This window comes from Epinephelus lanceolatus, chromosome 11 (assembly GCF_041903045.1).
Source record: "Epinephelus lanceolatus isolate andai-2023 chromosome 11, ASM4190304v1, whole genome shotgun sequence".
Classification (NCBI taxonomy): domain Eukaryota; kingdom Metazoa; phylum Chordata; class Actinopteri; order Perciformes; family Serranidae; genus Epinephelus; species Epinephelus lanceolatus.
Genome location: NC_135744.1, coordinates 21888844 through 21904629, shown reverse-complemented (window position 1 = coordinate 21904629; position 15786 = coordinate 21888844). Strand labels below are relative to the sequence as shown.

The 15786-nt window shown below is 37.5% G+C and overlaps 1 protein-coding gene across 1 annotated transcript in view; it reads left to right on the top strand.

Moving 5' to 3' along the window:
* Positions 1–11151: 11151 nt before the first annotated feature.
* The window catches only part of LOC117261227 (uncharacterized), a 39664-nt gene continuing 35029 nt past the window's right edge, over positions 11152–15786 (top strand). The window contains exon 1 of the mRNA XM_033633560.2: positions 11152–11536. The gene's annotated coding sequence lies outside the window, so the exon portion shown is untranslated. The remainder of the gene's footprint in view (positions 11537–15786) is intronic.

Here is a 15786-nt window from a genome sequence, read left to right as displayed (position 1 = left end):
CAGGGTTGGTATTAAAGGCCACTCCTGCTGCACACGATGAAGGTCTGAGGACTGAACACTGTTTTGGATAAAAATGCTGGGAGCAGATGAAGCTACCCAATGTCACGTTCTGTGATTTTCATCAAACAAAAAAAGAACACAAACTTCATAACAGTACATTGCTATAATGCTGACATTTAGCCAGAACCAGATTATTTCTAATATAAATCTTCATAATAATTTCATTACAAAATTACGTTTTACGCCATATTAAATAATTCTCCAGTGAAAGACGTGTTTGTACCAGTCTGTCCAAATCTAATATCATTTAATAAATGCTGGCTGGACTAAGTTATTGTTCTGTTTACAAAAAGCTCTATATTTCATCAAGGCTTACAAATATTGGATTATTATTTGTCATCCACATTTCCCAGCTCTACCATTTTGCTGTATTGAGCGGGAAATGAGCCATGGACTTAATATGCATTCGCATGCTGAGGCTGGATGGGTTTGCTCTTGCTGCCAAGGGCATGCTGGGATATGCTCCAGTCCCCTGAGAAGGATTAAGCGGGTAAAGACAGTGACTGATAAACAACTGGGAAAAAGTTATGTGATACTCTATTGATCATAAATTCTCTGTTTTAAGGTCCTAATGACGTTTTTAACACGGAATATGCCCTCTGTGACCTGACAACCCACCAGAGAAGTCTTGGGGAAATTTCTCCAAGGAGACATTTTGAGAAACTAAGCAGATAAACTAAAACTGTGGGGAAAAAACATAGATCAGGGTTCTCCAATCATTGATGACTTAATTGCATTTCAGGAAGCAAACATGACTGATGGCTGCAGAAAAAAGGTACAATTTTTTTTTTTATATAGTATACTATACTATAGTATATAGTAATATAACTGTTAATAGTGACATTTTGTCAATATACTATACTATGACAAGTTTTATGACCTTTTTTCATATCATTATAAACTAGAACAGATTTTGTGAGTGATTTCATGAAATACTATACAATTACTTATAATGACATTTTTATGACTTCTTTAGTAACATACTATGCTCTGCCATTTTTTCATGATTTTGATCAACATACTATACTATAGGCCTGTTTCCACCGAAGAAGTTCATGGTACCATTTGGGGGGCAGGAACTACTACAGGAACGTCCTCTCGCTTGGCACTCTCAACCGCCGTGTCTCCACTGAGAGAGCGGAGTACGAGGAGGGTTCCTGTAAAGTTACGGGCTCTGGATGTGACATAATCGTTGCGCGACCATTTTGACCGGGGCGACGTAGGGACGCCGTTAGCTGTTAGCCGATAGCGGTGTCTGTAATAACTCACTAAATGGCCCGTGAAAAAAATATTTTTTCCAGCTGATGTCTTAGTTACAACATGATTAAGCTATCTGGAGTAGTTTCATGTCGTATCCAACAACAGGAGGCTTTTAACAGATGACGTCCTGATGTTAGCTTTGCTGCTGCTGTTAGCTGTCCCTGTCAGCTGCAGCCACTGATGCTTTCTAGACATCGTGATTTCCCAAAACTGAATAAATACCACACATATCAACACAAAACTGCTTTGCTAGCTCAATCATGTTGTAACTAAGATATCCGCTGGAACAAATATTTTTTTCATGGGCCATTTAGTGAGTTTTTTTACATGGCAGCGGAAGCTATATGAACGAGCTAACTCTCGTCTGCTGAGATTTAAAAATGCCCGCTATTTTGTTGCTTTCTGTTGACGTCACATCCCTCCTTGAGTATATCCAATCAGCACCCAGTAAACCCCAAGCCCCAGCCAGGAGTCTTTTGGGGCCGTTCTGAGTACCTACCCCGAGGTAGGGACTTGTTTAGCCCCCGTAAAAGTTCCGTAACTCTGTCCTTCGGGGGTGGTTCCTGCGGTGGAGACACGCACCAACGGCCCCGGTCCCGTAGAATTACCCTGAAGTTCCTGCGGTGGAAACGGGCCTTATGACTTTTTTTCATGATTTTGGACGGCATACTATACTATGACTTTTTTCATGGTTTTGGACGACATACTATACTATGACTTATTTTTCATGGTTTTGGACAACATACTATACTGTGACTTTTTTTTCATGATTTTGGACAACATACTATACTATGACTTTTTTGTCATGGTTTTGGGCGACATACTGTACTATGACTTTTTTTCATGATTTTGGATGACATGCTATACCATGACTTTTTTTGATGATTTGGGGTGACATACAACACTATGACTTTTTTTCATGATTTTGGGCGACATACTATACTATGACTTTTTTTCATGCTTTTGGGACGACATCCTATATTATGACTTTTTTTCATGGTTTTCGGCGACATCCTATACTATGACTTTATGTCATGATTTTGGACAACATAAATATACTAGGACTTTTTTTTATGATTTTGGGTGACATACTATACTATGACTTGTTTTTCATGGTTTTGGGCGACATACTATACTATGACTTTTTTTCTTGATTGTGGATGACATACTATACTATGCTGTTTTTTCATGAATTTGGACAACATACTATACTATGAGTTTTTTGACATAATTTTGGACGACATACTATACTATGACTTTTTTTCATGATTTTGGACGACATACTATACTATGACTTTTTTTCATGATTTTGGATAACATACTATACTGTGACTTTTTTTCATGAGTTTGGACGACATACTATACTATGACTTTTTTTCATGGTTTTGGGCGACATACTATACTATGACTTTTTTTCATGCTTTTGGACGACATACTATACTATGACTTTTTTCATTATTTTGGACGACATACTATACTATGCTGTTTTTTCATGGTTTTGGGCGACATACTATACTATGACTTTTTTGTCATAATTTTGGACGAGAAACTACACTATGACTTTTTTTCATGATTTTGGACGACATACTATACTATGACTTTTTTTCATGGTTTTGGACGACAGACTATACTATTACTTATTTTTATGGTTTTTGATGACATACTGTACTATGACTTTTTTTCATGATTTTGGACGACATACTATACTATGACTTTTTTCATGGTATTGGATGACATACTATACTATGCTGTTTTTTCATGCTTTTGGGACAACATACTATACTATGACTTTTTTTCATGGTTTTGGAAAACATATTATACCATGACTTTTTTCATGATTTCAGGTGACATACAATACTATGACTTTTTTTTCATGATTTTGGACAACTTACTATACTATGACTTTTTTTTTCATGATCCTGGACAACATACTATACTATGACTTTTTTTCATGGTTTTGGACAACATACGATATTATGACAATTTTTTTTATAACATACTGTACTGTGACATCTTTTGTAACATTTTTATAATGACATATGGTTTGAGTTTTTTAATGACATACTTTATTATAACTTTTTTTATGACTTGTTTTTATGACATACTTTACTTTTTTTACTCTTTACTCTTTATTTTTTTATGTATTTGTTTTTACGTAGTATACGATAAATATTTGTGACATAGTACACTTTACATTTTATGACATGCTTAACTATTACTTTTTATCATGACATTTTTTACTTTTGTGCGACTTACAATACTACTGCTAGTACCACAAACTACTATATCATACTGACCAGACCAAAACCTTACAGCAGCATTAAAATCATTATTTTTGAAAGTAAGACAGTGTGCGGGAGCCCTTGCTACACATTATATTCTTCTTATCTCCTCTCCTCCGCAGCTGTTTGAAGATACATATGCAAAGTATTCCATTTTGTTTTGAATGTAATTTCTTCTGACATTTTAATTACATACTATAGCATGAAGTTGTTTTATTTTTATGACACACTATAGTATTTTTTTTTTTTTTTGTATTTTTTAAATTACATCCTATGCTATGAATTTAGCATGACACACTATGACAGTTTTTAAAACAAAATTTTAATCACAGGTGAAATAAAAATACACAAAACACAAATCACAACATGACATGACAGTTTGGTCTCACAACGAGAAAGAAAACAAAATAAGACTACAACAAGCAAAATAAAACAAAAGTTAGACTTAGACAGACTAAAGTGGATCAGAACAGTAATTCAAATGATTGAGTCAATAGTACTAGTAAAAATAAATAAATAAATAAATTAAGTATATAACAGCGAGAGCATTATTACAATTCTATACACTTACACTTTTCACTAGAGCAAATTTTCTCCCATTCTCCCATCCCATTTTACTGCACTGTATCTTTCAAGAAACTTAAATTCAATTATTTTTCTTCATTCAGCTTTCAATGAAAATATTTCATCCAACAGAATAATTGTATTTATCATCTGGGGACTGTTTTCATCCAGTCATTTTTTTCTGACATACTAATATGACTTTTTTAACATCATTCTAATGACCTACTATACTGTGACATTTGACATCATTTTTATTTACCTACTATATTATGAGACTTTATGTCATTTTTAACAACTTGCTATGACCACTATGACTTTTTTTTTAATTACAACTTTCATTGTGTACCATACTTTGACCTTCTTTATGTCATATTTCACAACATACCACTTTTTATGTAGAGTTTTATAACATACTATGACTTAGTTATGACATTACTTGCTGGCTGTAGCTTATGCAACCATCAATAGTGCCATCTCACTCTCCTAAATAGGTAAATAAGTGTATTTACTAAAACTGTTTCTTCAGGGTTCGGGATGGTCTCAGTGTCAAAGTGTCAAAGACATTTGCCTACACCATCCTTGCTTTCAAAGTTACATTCATCCTTTCTATTCACTTTACTTTCTTTGGCACAGATTACACTTAAAAATCCTTAAAAAAGTTATCTTGTGCTACTTCAATAGGCTTACAGGATGTGTCACTTACACCTCGTGGGACCGGATGAATGAACTGAACTTTGGCCACAGATCATGAGCTAACTTCTAAAACAGATATAAAGACGTTCGAGAAACGTATTGAAATTCATCACTGTCCTTCCATTCCTGCTGTTCTGAAATGAAGGAGAACTATTCAATTATGAACCACTCACAGTGAAATCTCTGTTGTATAACACGCGTCAGGGCAAGATTAAATTCTTGAGGGGATGTCAAATCATTTTAGTAATAGAATATGGATTATAAAGACAGATTACATATATTATGTATACCTTGTGTAATCATGAGGTAATTTCCACTATCTTACAGGCATCATTGCAGTGTTTAATTGTGACACATTACGAGGTTTACAGATGGAGCTATACAATGCAGGTGTCAAATGTGATAATTAACATTATTGGATTTACACATCATTGCATTACCAAGTACAGCAGGTGCAAACCTATCACATCCACTGGGACGTGAAATGCTGTTAATTTGGGAATCTGAAAGACTTTTCTTTGCATGTTACAGTCACAGCTGTGAATGGGCCTGAATTGAGGCTGGTAGGCGAAGTGTCTGTTGGCAGTGGGAGACAAGTGGATCAATGTGTCAAGAAGTAGTAGTATTTGTAGCACTAAAAGGACAAGCTGTGATTTTCCATGCTGAGGCTCTGTGTCAGATAGTTACAGTAGAAAAACACATCTTAAATGTAGCTACAATAGTGGAGAACAGGTAAGGTTTTACCACTACTCAGTCATAATTCCTCTAATCCTGAGCAATCTTGGGTGATCAGAGGTGTTGATGCAGCTTGAGTGACCCTCAGTCAGTCAATTTTTTCCAAGGCTGCAAGTCAGCAAAGGCCGCCAAAGTGCCAGCTGGTTGGCATACTGTTTGTGCCAAATTGTTGTTTGGCAACAGTTGGTGATGTCTTTGTCAAACGGAAACAGCATCTAGGGATCTTTTATAGAGCTTTTAAACCCTCAAAAGGTCTTTGAAGGCCACAAGAGTTAGATGTACACTCAAATACGTGAAAAATAAACCCAGGTGCAGCGCCTGAATGGGTGGAAAGGTGGACAAATAAACAAACAAACACCTCTGCCAAGAGCAAAAAGGCTATAATATACGGATAGGTCAGTAAACGTCTCTGCTTGGTGCCTTACTTCGGATCAGTGACCGCTAAAATTCCTTTAAAAGTCTGAGTAAAGCAAAATCAGTCATTTCTTTCTTAACACATTACACATGTTAGAAAATACTTGTTGAAAACATGTGAAAAGACTGCAGTTCAATCAGGAGAGAAAGAAGAATAGAATATGAGCGTCCAGATTAACAGATGATTTGTGCTGATCATACACTTGGACACCAGAGGGAGATATTTTGTGATCGAGGGACATGTGAGCAGCAGCAGGATAAATCCCCCCCATGGAGTCCAGACACTGGTGGTGGTGGCTGCTGACTCTGAGGCTGATGACTGCTGAGGCGGATGAGGCTAATAAATCCCTTAAGACTAGGTGGTGCAAGAAAGACCTGTGGCAGAGAAAGAACCATATTCAAAATAAGGAGCAGTAAGATGATAGGCTGATAGAGAAGGTGTTTTGCTGTGATATTGGTTGATTGTGAATCTGCTGATGAATCAAGCGACCTACCCAGATGATGACACCTACAGATGGTGAGCGTGCATGTATGCAAGGCAGGGTGGGAAAGAAATGTTGCAGCCTAAGAATGAAATGTATTGTCTTCCTGACTGAACTTTCACAAGAGCTTCATGTCTGAATTGTAGAGTTAGACCGTCAAAATGTTGTTCACCGTTTCTGCATCCAAGATTTTTTGTTGGGGGTCGTGTATATTACTATGCTACCGGGTAAGCTGCTAAGGAGAGTCTGTAGCTGTGCGGCAGCTCGTTCTTCAGCTCTGAGGGAATGTGTGCTTTGCACTACTGGGTTAGCTCCTAACAAGATTTCTTTGCCTTGGAGCAGCCTGGCAGTGGCTCGATCTTCAGTTCAGCTCCTTCAGCAAACACGCCCCCTGCCTCTCAGAGGAGAGAATACTGCTCTTTTTTCATGATTTTGAAACCTGATTTTAAGTACTTGGACATTTCAATCATTCTGTGGTGTGACAAACTCATTACACATATTAATTTTTGCTTTACCTGTACTTTAAAGCAGCTACGAGGAACTTTAATTTTGTGTGATTTTGGCGGCCCCTGTTGACAAAAGCCGTATTGTTTACATGAGCACCACTGCCTCATAAAAATTTCGATCTGGCTAGATTTTATTTTGGCTGCGAGTAAAGAAAAGATGCAACTTATTTTTAAAACCATTTTACAGATGTTTGCAGGATGCATAGTAAAGAGGGAATGTATCTATTTGTGGCTATATAAGATTAATAATTGTAATATGACAATGTCAGCTTTGTTCATACACCTTGCTGATTTGTGTTTTTGCCTGTGCTCTGTCACCTTACCTTTTTAATTTAATTTAATTTAATTTAATTTAATTTAATTTAATTTTATTTAGTTTTTGTTCTTTAGACAATTATTTTATTTTTTCTCTTGGCTGATTCTGCCCCAGTCTCAGCCATTACCACAAAATATAACATCAAAAATAAAATTCTCTAAAGAAAAATCTCCTCTTGCCTCTTTGAACTGTCTAACTTACAACTAATTGCCAAACTTTGTACAAAAAGTAAACATAGGCTCTTCCAGTCTGCGTGCCATAAATCACTTCATCTGATTTTGTAGGGAATTGGACCACAGACAGGCATTAAAAATAACTTTAAAGAACACAGAACTAAAATGCCAATCTTCTCGCTGGTGGACTTGTTTGTTTCCACAGGTCATAGAGAGGCATCATTATTAAATTAAAACTGTTTCATAACCAGTTAAAAACTCCTTCTGCTGCTTTAGCTGCTAAAATTAGTCTGGAATTGGTGGCTTCATGATTTCACACAATGAGAAGATCATTTTCTGGTCAGCATGATATCCGTGTCAATCATCTCTTTTTGTGAAGTGAGAAATGTGGATTTTTGTGCTCAAGCCAAGACAGCTTTGCCAGAAATAATACACTGGTGCAGATCATGATGTCAGAGTGTGTGTATGTGTGTGTGTGTGTGTGTGTGTGTGTGTGTATGTGTGTGTGTGTGTGTGTGTTTAAAAGACAGAGTGAATGTGACCTACAAATATCATTAAGATAAAATTGGTGCTAATGTAATTAGTTTGTTAGTTGATGAGCTTATAGAAAATGTTTATGCTTATTTTGGTAATGGATTTCTGTATCTATTTATTTTCATTTTGTTGATCAGTCCAAGTAAGAAACCTTACATTACTTTGGTTAATGCATCAGTAATAGTATTCCACTAATATAATACTGTAGTATAACTCTTAAAGGGGCCATCCTACTAAATAAGTACTTTTACTTTGGTGCTTGAAATATATTTTGATGATCTGGTGATTTTTTTGTACCTTTATTTGAGTACATTTTTGACAGCAGAACTAGAAATGCTAATGGAATAATATATCAATTATTACTAGTTTTATGTAATTGAAATTCTTCTTGCTCCACTGATGATTAATCAGTCAGCTAACTGAGAACACAGTCAGCAAATCAATAGAAAATTATGGATAATTGCAGCTGCACAGCGTTCATAATGAAAACTGACAACTCCTAAAGTGTCACATATTAATTCGCAACTTATCAATATGCACAATAGATGACACATTTCAGAATCAACATAGAATAAAATTGTCTGATCTTCTTGAAAGGTACAAATTTCTTTTACATTTCTGCAATGTGTTATATATTATTAGATATATATTATTATTAAGTAAGATGAAAAAAGTATCAGATCCTTTAATCAAGTAACAGCATACTGCAAAACCTGTTACTGCAAAACCTGTTACGTCTTTTTTCTCTGATTACTTAGGATACAGACATTCAGGAGGTTTTTACAGTGAGATGAATTCTCCACAGAGGTCTCTTCATCTCCAAAACAAAAAGACCCAGTGATTTAAACTAGTCAAAACACTGAATGAAGCAGTGTTTTTCAGATGCTGCTCATCGCAGAAGGGCTGTTAACTTAACCCGGTCTCACTCTGAAGTTGTTGACAACCACTAATGAAAAAAGGCATCCTTTCACATCGACATGATACGTGGCCGGTCACCATTATTGTTTAATGGTGCCTGGCGGAGTCAGGAGGAAATGCAGACGGTCAACAATGAAAGTTAAGGGGGTGGAAAGTTTGAGTATGTGTTGGTTGGTGTACTAGAGACTTTCATCGGCCGAGATGCTAACTTTCGGTGCAGCCCTTCACTAATGATTATGTTGGGATTGTGATGCTCAAAATATGTACCCTCTAGATAATTCTATGCGAAAAAGTCTTTTTAGGCCATGTATTCTCACATGACAGACAGTTTAGCCATTACCTCAGATTGGCTCTAAAGCCCGGTGCTGTTCCTGAGGGCTTGGAGTCATCCCTGTATAATGTCTGTGCAAAATTTCATGGCAATCCATCCAATAATTTTTGAAATATTTCAGTCAACACCAAAGTGGTGGACCACTAGCATGGCCAAAATGGTCATATCGCGACGTGGAAAGTCCATGACCAAATGTCGATATCTGACAAGGTTGGAGTGAGAATGTGTTGGTTGGATCTACAGTGCAGGTGTACTAGAGACTTTCGTCAGCCAAGCAGCTAACTTTCGGTACAGCCTTTCGCTAATGATTATATTCGGATTGTGACACTAAAAAATGTATAAGTCTATGGGAAAAAGTATTTTTGGGCCAAGTGTCTATGACCAAATGTCAATTCATGTCAAGGTCAGAGTGAGAATGTGTTAGTTGGACCTACAGTGAGGTGTACCAGAGACTTTTGTCAGCCAAGCGGCTAACTTTTAGTACAGCCCTTTGCTAATGATTATGTTGGGATTGTGACGCTCAAAAATGTATAAGTCTATGGGAAAAAGTATTTTTGGGCCAGGTGTCCATGACCAAATTCCAAACATGACAAGGTCGGAGTGAGAAGCAAAAACGTGAATGGCCCCATCTGGAACTATTGTTTGGTTTGTCCATTCTGGGCTACTGTAGAAACATGGCAATGCAACATGGACACGGACTGGCTAAACAGCTCATTTACGGAAACAAAATCACGACAATTCTTATTTCAGGTGATTACACTACAAAAGTGTATTGCTGCCACACCAGGAAAAAAATAATGGGTCAGTATTACGTTATAACGTGAAAAGATTATTGTTCTAAGAAGTTTTTCACATTAAAATATATTTTTATGTTATAATGTGAAACTTTTCAAGTTAAAACGTGAAAATTTATATTGTAAAAACGTAAAAAGTTTCACGTTATAACGTGATAATTTATATTCTGAGTGTGAAACATTAGGACATTAAAAGTTCCACATTATAATGCAATATTTGGTCTCGGGAGGAGGTGCACTCATACTCTGGTTGTAAAATGGCACTTGTCTACTTACGATGAACAGGCATCATGGCCCAAAACACAGATAACATGAAACTATATTGTTATAACGTGACACTTTTCATGTTCTTACAATATAAATTTTCACGTTTTTACAATATGTTATCACGTTTTAACATGAAACTATATTGTTATAATGTGAAAAACTTCTCGTTAGAACAATAAACTTTTCACATTATAACGTAGACTAATACTGATCCATTTTTTTTTTCCTGATGTGGCACCAATTCGCCTCCATAATTACATACCAAAGAAAACGTACTGATTATTTTAAATGTCATTTCTGCCAGTATTTCGCTCTAAATCCTAACATCCCATATTAACTTAGTTGCTCTTTTTTTCCAAGTGTTCACACATCTGTATATGGTTATACTACTTTATTTTACAATTTATTCATGTTTTATTTTATTCATTATTTTTATTTTATTGATTATTTAAATTTTATTTGTTTGTTTAGTGGTTCTTGTTCTCTGTAAAGCGTCTTTGATTATATAAAACCAATGTATTATAATAATAATAATAATAATAATAATAATAATAATAATTATTATTATTATTATTATTATTATTATTATTATTAATATTAATAATAATAATGATAATGATAATAATAATAACAACTTAATAATTACTCAGTTTTAAGTGATTTAGAGTTGTTGTTGTTTTTGTTGTTGTTGTTTGTCTGTTCAACATCACCCCTCTCCTCTTCCTCTTCCTCACCCTCCTCCTCTTCCTCCCCCACCAGCCCGCACGTGCTGCGTGCTCGCCCCTGAGCCTTTCATCCCGTGTGTTTCGCCATTGGTCTGGGATGATGTCATCCACAGTGGAGACAATAGAGCCCACCTCCCCGTCAGTGTCTCCTCACACACGCATCGCAGCTCAGAGTGACACACGCTCAGACGTGACGCCAGCTGAGTTAGCCAAGCACTCCCGATGACATTTATTTATTTATCTGTTCATCTAAAGTCCGGCAGAGCTGTGTGCATCTTCTCCTCCAGCCTGGTCTCTTCTGTTTTTTATCCTTTTTTCTTTTTCTTTGTATATACATGAGCAAACGAGCAGGCAGGGAAGGTGTTACACATCTGGATCATACCAACGCAGCGGGTCGTGCTACTCGGGCCACTACAGACATGAGGATGCCTCACACCGCTGCGCATAAATGATGAACACACTACGGGACTGCCACGCTTGATGTAAGTGATGTTTCTTTTTAGTAGCGTTACTTATCGCGGCGGTCGGTCCGGTCGGCCTGCAGCCTGTGTGAGACCCCCATCATCATCATCATCAGCAGCAGCAGCAGCAGCAGCAGGCTGTGCTCAGTGCAGCGGCTGTCACTGCACTACGTGTTGGTCAGGTTTAGCTTTACAGCACAGAAATAAAAACGCTTCCACTATGCCTGCATGCTTCATGTAATTTAATCCACTAATTAAAAGCATGCAATGCATCCTCGTGGTGCTCACCGCTGCTCGGAAGGGGTCAGCAGTTATGATTGTTTGCCATAATAAGCGTGTATTATTCATGGGGATAAATAACTGCAGCCATGTGAAAGAGCCAAGTGTGCCACAACAAATGATACACATCCACACATGATCAGAGTGTGTACAGGTGAAGGCAGAGGCCTGCTGGCCCGGGCCCTGTCGCCCACATCAGCTTTATTTGCCATCATGGTAAAGGTTCAAAGAATGTGCAGCGATTAAAAAACACAGAGGAAATTAGGCAGCGCGCCATCTAGCGACCGCACAGACAGGAACTAATAGATTTTCCATTGCTGGTCTGCAGAACAGCCCCATAAACAACAATGCAGAGGAGGAATGTAAATATTAATAGCTGGGTTTATTTCTGCTTGCGGTGGGGCTGATGGGATGCTACAGAGAGCTGAGGAGAGGCAGAGCAGAGCACGTGAGCTCATTATTTTTAAATAGCATCAGCAAGCGATTTATTGACATCATAGCCAAGCCTCTAGTCTCTGTCAACACTTGTGCAAGGAGACAAAAGGAAGTGCAGAGACGAAGGAGTGGACGCACATGTGTAAATGACTGATAGGAGCAGTTTGGATCAGACATGCAGTGTATTTATGGTTAAAGCTGACAAATAATTATGTCTCAAAAAGTAGTATTCACTGTGGTGACACTATGGTGAGTGTGAGACAGGCAGCAGAGGCACTAACTTCACAAGCAAGACACATACACAGAAGAATCACTGCGGTGCATTTGCAGGGAGACATTTGTGTTAGGCCGAGCAGTGTATTTCTGATGCTAATATGGATCTGTAATGCGATATGCTCACTTGTAGTGTAATGTAGACTAATCAGCCAACTCAGCAGCTCACAGTTTGAAGCTGCTTTTAGTTCAGAGTTTGGATTTCTGGCCTAAACTATAGAGTTCAGTTTAATTTCAAAAATGTATGTACAAAGCCCAATATCGCAATCACAATTTGTGCCAGAGGGCTTTATAACACACAACATCCCTCTATCGTTGGGCCCTGAGCAGCTGAGGAGGGATCCTTCTCCCAGGACGGACAGACATGCAATAGATGTTGCGAGCTGACCAAATGCTCACATCAATCCCCTGTATAAAACCATGGGCAGCCATTTCCGGCAATGGTGCAGTGTTTCAGTGGAGCAATAATTAAATTGACTTTGAATCTCTCAGGAAAGATACAGTGTATAATCAGATCTACAGTCTACATGACTGCAAGGGTCAAATTTAAAGATTGACTAAACTGACGAACTCAACTGCTCTTTGTCTTGTAGTTCAATGCAGCAGCAAAGGGACTGCTCAGATTACAAGATATGAAGTATTTTTTAGAAGTATGAAGCTATTGATATTACTTTAAGATGACTATCAAGAGAGGTCAAGATCAGTGCCGAAGATTTGACCAAAATGATTTTGTAAAGTGGCTCAATGAATAGAATTGTTTGCAGAAAGGAGGTCTAAGCCCTGGTCTTCTCTATGAGGAGTTTACACGTGTTTGTTCAGTTATTTGTTAGGATCCCCAACAGCTGGGCCCTAAAGCACCGCTAATCTTCCTGGGGTCCACCTTTAAAAAAATACATTGTATATTACAGTCCGAAAAAATCAACACATTTAAAAACATACAAAAGTTAAAGTCAGACCATGAATACAATATGTGATATTTCAGTGGTTCCCAACTGGGGGGGTGGGGTTCAAAAGTGGGTCGCGGGTCCGTTCTGCAAGTGACTCACAAATGTGTCACGTTTGTAAAAAACACACTTTATTTTTAAGTACAGTGAATTTCTAGCACAGAGCTGTGTTTCTGAAGTGCTGTTTCCTGCTGTAAAGTAAGTGACTAACATACAGCCACTTGACAAAGACAGCAAATTAGCGCAACGACACGGCCAAATGTAAGTATGACGCTTAATATATCAGACTGTGTGGACTTTGAACCAATTACTAAGAAGAAATCCTGACCCCATTGCTGAACCAGTTGGGAACCACTGTGATATATGCTATGTATATATATGAAAAAAATAAACCTTCCCAGTGTAGTTTTATTTGCTTTCTAAACATTGTATTCTGTGTTACTTTGGTCAGTCACAGTGAAGAACTCCATACTTTCATTGCTTTATACTGTGTGTTTGAAGAAATTAGTGTTTGCCTTAGAGAGTGAAAACCGACCTTCTGTTGCCTGTCTGGTGGTGGTGTGTATGTGTATAATGCTTCTAAATTGTGTTTCAATTGACTGAACTGATATGATGGAGTTTTAGATTGAGAGACTTTCCATGTTGAAAGTAGAAGCGCAGCACTCATCCCGTCTTCAGCTGTTAGACAGTTAAGATGGAGGTGCGTGCTACTGACGTTTAGATTTTTATTTTACTATGGTGTAAGATGAAAAAGCAGGAAGTCTCAACACAGAAACATTAAAATGTTTGGCATTTTTAATCATCTATTATCAAAATAGTTGCTGATTAATTTTCCAACTGTGTCAGCTCTAGTTTGCATGTTTTACACTTTATTCTCAGTGCTCCAGTTTAATCGCACAGTCTACAGACTAGAAACGCTGAACTTTTTACAGATGTGACTGTGTTTGTTTATGTGGTATCCATGTACGGTTACCTGTATTTTACCCAGTGTGTGCTGGGATAGTCTTTGGTGCCTCTGAATAGGAATGGACAGGTAGACAGTGGATGAATTATTTGCAGACTGTGCGAGAGTCGTTAGGTTCTGTGGTACTTGAAATTAAAACGATCCTTTTAGCCTTAAAATCACTCCCACCATTAATCATGGTAATTGGATACCTCACCCACAAAATAACCATTTGTATATCAGTTACTCACAGAGTCTAACGTTGAACTCACAAAGAAAACTTTTTTTTTGTTGTATGTCTTCACAGTGAACAAATAATCCAAAATGGTGAACAATCTTTGATGAGTCTGTGTATAACAGCAACAAAACTTCATCAATCTGTTCACAAACTTTCACACAACTCATGAAGTGAATCCACGTCTCATGTATCCATTCGTATGCTCAGTACTTCCCAAACGCATGCATTTTTGTTAAATGGACATGGACACAGATATTTTTGTAAGCTGGGTCTTCCCATCCAATGTCCTTTAAAAACAATTCCCGTGGACACACATTGTCATGAAGTGCTGTCAAGATCGTGCCAAACTAACATGTGCTGATATAACTCTAACTAAAGCCACGCAAAGAAGGATAAGATGTTGGTGAGTCAGCAGCCTGAAAAAAAGCTATTACTAGAGGAATACCTGGAGCAGTGACCTCCGTAGCACATTCTGACGCTCAATATAGTGAAGAGGAACTGTACATTTGTGTGTAAACGTGTAAAAAGTCCTGTTAGTGAGGTTAGAGGCAGCACTATTTTGGCCATGTCCGCCATTGCACAAAATGTTGCCTCACTTGCAACGCCTTGCAACGGAGATACAATACGATACGATACAATATGTCGTGATACAGCACGATACTATACAATACGATATGATAAGATACAATACTACTACATTACACCGAAATTAATTTTGCACGCTCCACTCTGTGTGTAAAAAGTCTTATTAGTGAGGTTAGAGCTGCCATTCTTTTGGCCATGTCTGCCATTGCACGAAATGTTGCCTCACTTGCAACGCCTCACAAAGGAGATACGATATGATGTGATACAATACAATACAATACTACTATATTACACTGAAATTCATTTTGCACGCTCCACTGTGTGTGTAAAAAGTCTTATTAGTGAGGTTAGAGCTGTCATTCTTTTGGCTATGTCTGCCATTGCACAAAATGTTGCCTCACTTGCAACGCCACACATAGGAGATACGATACGATACAATACGATACAATACGTTAAGATATTACTTTGTTACACCCAAATCCGTTTTGCCTCCTCAGACAACTCCACTTAAGAAGTACACACATAAATTAGACATATAATTACACACACGGCACATAAAAGCTCACCAAACAGT